The following is a 4,696-nucleotide window of genomic DNA, read 5'->3' as shown; positions in this document are numbered from 1 at the left end:
GGGAGCCACAAATAGGGCGTCTCGTCACGCGTCCTTAGACGTCTGTCAGGACCACATACCTATCGCCCAGATTTGTGAGTGACCTTGGGAGGCTTCAGGCATCTCGCGCCAAGGACCCAAGATCTCCACCTCATACCGAGGGTCCCATTCCTTACACCTTGAGACCCCTATGCTTAGGAGGTCCCGTACGGGTCGAATGGGGACATATTTGTACGACCTAGTATTGAGTACGGATATCAGTACCAGTAAGATTGCTGGGGTAAGAGCCATGGTCCGTACGTCTACGGCCATAGGACAGAGCCGACACCACGACCTCCTGCGCCACTACGCCTGCCACCACGCATCAGAAATGGGTACAGACAAGGAGTGGAGATATCGTACTGACACCTGCTCCTGTACGGGATGTACGATCACCACCTCTAGAGCCACTCCCCTAATACAGTATGTATGTACCTCTTGGTCCCCTGGACCACTATGTACCTAAGTCCATTAGAGCCAACTATAAAAGGGATTCTAAGACCACCAGGAAAGGGGTTGGAAATTTTACTGTAGCAGAGGTACAAGTGTGAATGAAAGACTGAATTCTCCATTGTTGTTATATCATTGTTCTTGAGTTCTTGTTCAAGTTTTCACAGCTTTCCAATTAGCGATTTTGATTTGATAATTTTTCCAACTTAACTTCGTTGACGAGTTCTCACCGTCAACAGTTTGGCGCCGTCTGTGGGAACGTTAGTTTCAAGCTACTGTTCCACCATTGTCTCCGACGAGAAGAAGATGCCAAGACGCTCGAAACGACTGAAGGAGACGCGGGAGGTAGAGGTTCACCTGAACGGAGTCCAGTTGAAGGCCTCCATGAAGGACGCTCTTCCACCCAGAGACGTGGAGCCCCCTATGGACCCTGAGGTTCACGGAGGTGATAGGGTGGCCTCGTCGCCGGCCGCTCCGCCTGGGGGGAGTCCTCCAAGCACACCGCCGGTAAACGCTGATGAATTCCCTCCTCCAAAACCGCCGCAGGCACCGTACTCCGGCCGGCAAGACCCGGGCCCTTCTTCCCGTAGGCATGACAAACACCCCCTGGTCCACTCCGTGGGCTCAAGTTCGAAGTCCCGGTTTTACGAAGAGGAGATACGTGAGCTCCACCGTAAAAACCAAAGATTAGAAACTACCTTAGAAAACATGCAAGAGGTTCTTAACGGCCTGCTGCAGGGTAAGTCCAGCATAACCTTGCCTAAGGGGAATGAGAAGGGCAAGGATGGGGTGGAGACCACTATGCCGGTAGATGATGGAAGAACCCGACATTCAACTAGCAACACCCCCCGCGCAAAGCAACATGATCATCCCGAACCGCCTAAGAAGGCCCAAAAGCCAGCGCCGAAGACCAACGCCGCCCCTCGCCGTGAGGATGAGGTCACCTCCAAAAGAACACCCCCAGACTTGCGGGAGGAGCTCAATAAGAAGAGGGCGGGCAAAGGGACCACTCCCCCTGTAGCACCTCGAGAAGGCAAGGGAAAGGCAGATCTTAGCCCGTCCACCTTGAGAGACACTCTCAGCAAAAGGAGGCAGGACCTAGACACGGAGATGCGGAGCTTGCGGAGCAAGATCATCACCGCGTCGGGCGGCCAGGCCTTTGAGGAAGACTTCGACCATGAGTCACCCTTTGTGAGAGAAATTCAGGCAATCCGACTCCCTACCAATTTTAAGGAGCCCAATATGACCCCTTACGAAGGGAACACAGATCCAAAATACCACCTGGATGCGTTTAATGATCTGATGAAACTAAGGGGAATCGGAAGTGCTGCCAGGTGCCATTGCTTTGCTGTTACTCTGAAAGGACCCGCCTATAAATGGTTCAAAAGGCTAAGGCCAGGGTCCATCAGGTCCTGGCAGCAGTTCTCTGACGAATTCCTCCAACAGCACCATGCCGTGCGGGACTACACAATGACAGGTACCAGTCTGGCCAACGTGAAGCAAAGGGAGAAGGAGAGCCTGAAAAGCTACATTCAGCGGTTCAATATGGAGGTCGCAAAAGTGGGGAGCCTAATGCGCCGGGAGTTAAAAATGGCCATTACCGCTGGGGTGCTCCCAGGGAGCAAGTTGTGGGACAACATGTTAAAGAGGGAAGTCACCGACCTGGATGACTTCTATGAAAGAGCACAGAAGTACATCCATGTGGAGGATGGCCACGCAAACCTAAAGGCAGGGAAGGAGGAGCCCCACGCGAGGCCCCCAACTAACGATGGGCCGAATGTAGCTAAGAAGAAAAGGACGTACGATGGGTCGAGAGATGACCAGCAGAGGAAGACCAAACGAGGGGGCGATAATAGGCCAACGGCCTATACTTATTATACGAACCTCACGGACACCAGGGAGCATATTTACTGTAACGCCCTGGCTACCCCAGAACAGTTACGGTGAACGGTGGACCGGAAATTTGACTCACTACCTGAGTCCTTTGGTCAAAAACATGCTCTAAGTGTAATTAACAGGTTAAGGCATAAAACCAATAATAAGGAAATGGAGATTTTTATTACAAACTGCTCTGCAGAGCTAAACAAAACGTTTACAAGCTGTTCTCAGTACAAAAAGGTCACTACTGTTGTAAAGTTACAATCCCGCCGACCTAAGCGGCAAAAATAGGGTAAACCCCCTAGTTCCTCTGAGAACACCTTGACCGTGGTGGTCAAGCGGCTGCATATGTACACACCACCACATCAGCTCTCCACTCAAGGCTAGGTGAGCTTCTCTTTCCCTTTACCTGCACCACATAGCACCCATGAGCCAAGGCCCAGCAAGAAAACATAACACTTTATATAACATTATCAAATGGTTATCATTATAATCACACTGAGCGTAAAGCTTTCAAACAAATGGGTAAACACCACATGAGGTTCTGACAAACCACACTGAGTGACTGCCATGCAAGTCACTAATTCAGATGGAAGAGTGGCTGATGGGTAAGCCACTAGCCTTCAACAGGTTCTGGTAACCACACTGAGTGACTGCCATGCAAGTCACTAATTCAGATGGGAGAGTGGCTGCTGAGTAAACCACTAGCCTCCAAGCGCTTATTTCATTCATCGACCCTCGGGGTAGGTCTGGCATTAATGCTCTCTGAGCCATTCAATGCTGGTGATCTATCAGATCAAAACTTGTTGGCTTGCGTGACACACGCTAAGGCCGTCCTGACTAATAAGCCAGCTCACAGTGATCAGTGCCCAGTGCCACCCCTGAACCTGACTAATAAGTCACAGCTTCACAGTTGATACTAGCACCCTTGCCAAACCTGACTAATAAGTCAGTGCCATGCACAAATGAGCAACATATGCTAAGCATTCTATATTCAATCCATGTCCACATTTTCACAATCACATGCCTCATGTATATCCACGCATGTCATATTTGGGGTGCGGTTTTCTTACCTCTGGTTCGAGCAAGAACGAATAAAAGAACAACCCTGAGAACGATCGACTTTTTGGTCCTTTAGCGGTTACCTGGTCATAACCAAATCATGGGATTCCATCAATAAAATGAATAATAAAAGGTTCCCAAACCAAAACCTAACCTCCGGGACCTCAAACACTACTCAACCGGGTAGTAGGTTCAATCCCGAGGCCTAAGGTTTGAATCCCCATGCTAAAAACACATTTTTGGCAAAATTGACCTCAAGGGCCGCGGCCCTCCCCTGCTGCGCCGCGGCGCGCCCTTCAGCCAGAAGGGGCCTCCCCTGCCAGACGCCAAGGGCCGCGGCGCTCCCCTGCTGCGCCGCGGCGCTCAGCCCAGAATGGCTAAGTCGGCCACACGAACCAGTTTTCTCCCCTGAGCTCTTTCCTCTCAAACCAGCCCTTCAAACCCTCTCTAAACTTCTTCCAAACACACAATTAAAACCCCAAATAACACCCATGGCTCACCCTTATCAAACCCCAATCAAAAACAACAAGAAAACTCCCTTTAATCCTCACTTTCCACATCAAATTCTAAAGCTGAAATCCCAAAACGAAAACAGAGCAAACATGGAAACTAAGAGCTAAAAACTTACCTCAAGTTCAGGTTATGGTGCTCTTCCACAATGGAACACTCTCCCAAAGTACCAAGGCTTAGCTCCCAAGCTCAAACCTTCAACAAATTCACAAAACTCACAAGGAAGGAAAAGCAAGATGAAGGTACGGGAAGAGGAGAAGCTTACACTCTGTTTTTACTCTGTTTATCCACAGCCTTCCAAGCTTAACATATATCCAAGCCAAAAGACTAAAATACCCCTAGGTCTTTAAAAGTCTCTTAAGCCAACCCAAGGGCAACTTTGGTACTTTCCACCTATACCGTTAATCATAATTAACGCTTCCCAATTCAATATTCTCAAACTCCAATATTTCACATCCCGTTACCCTTTAATGCCCGGTAACACTCTAATCATTAAAACACCCCGAGACTCACCCCGAGCCCCGAGCTTAAGCCTGTTATGACCAAACCATTAATTAACATTCCTTGATCGTCTCATGCCAAATAGCTCGAACAAACCCACATTATAATGTGGTCTCAAATTATATCACCAACATGTGAATAAATAATCAATTTACCCTGAACGGGTCAAATTACCATCACACCCCTGTATAAAGAAATATGGACACATATGCATGCATTTCACATCATATCATAATATAATCAACATATACATGCATTTAATCAATTAATAACATAA

This window comes from Humulus lupulus, chromosome 1, assembly GCF_963169125.1.
Source record: "Humulus lupulus chromosome 1, drHumLupu1.1, whole genome shotgun sequence".
NCBI classification, from domain to species: Eukaryota; Viridiplantae; Streptophyta; class Magnoliopsida; order Rosales; family Cannabaceae; genus Humulus; species Humulus lupulus.
Note: the sequence above shows the minus strand (reverse complement) of the source record.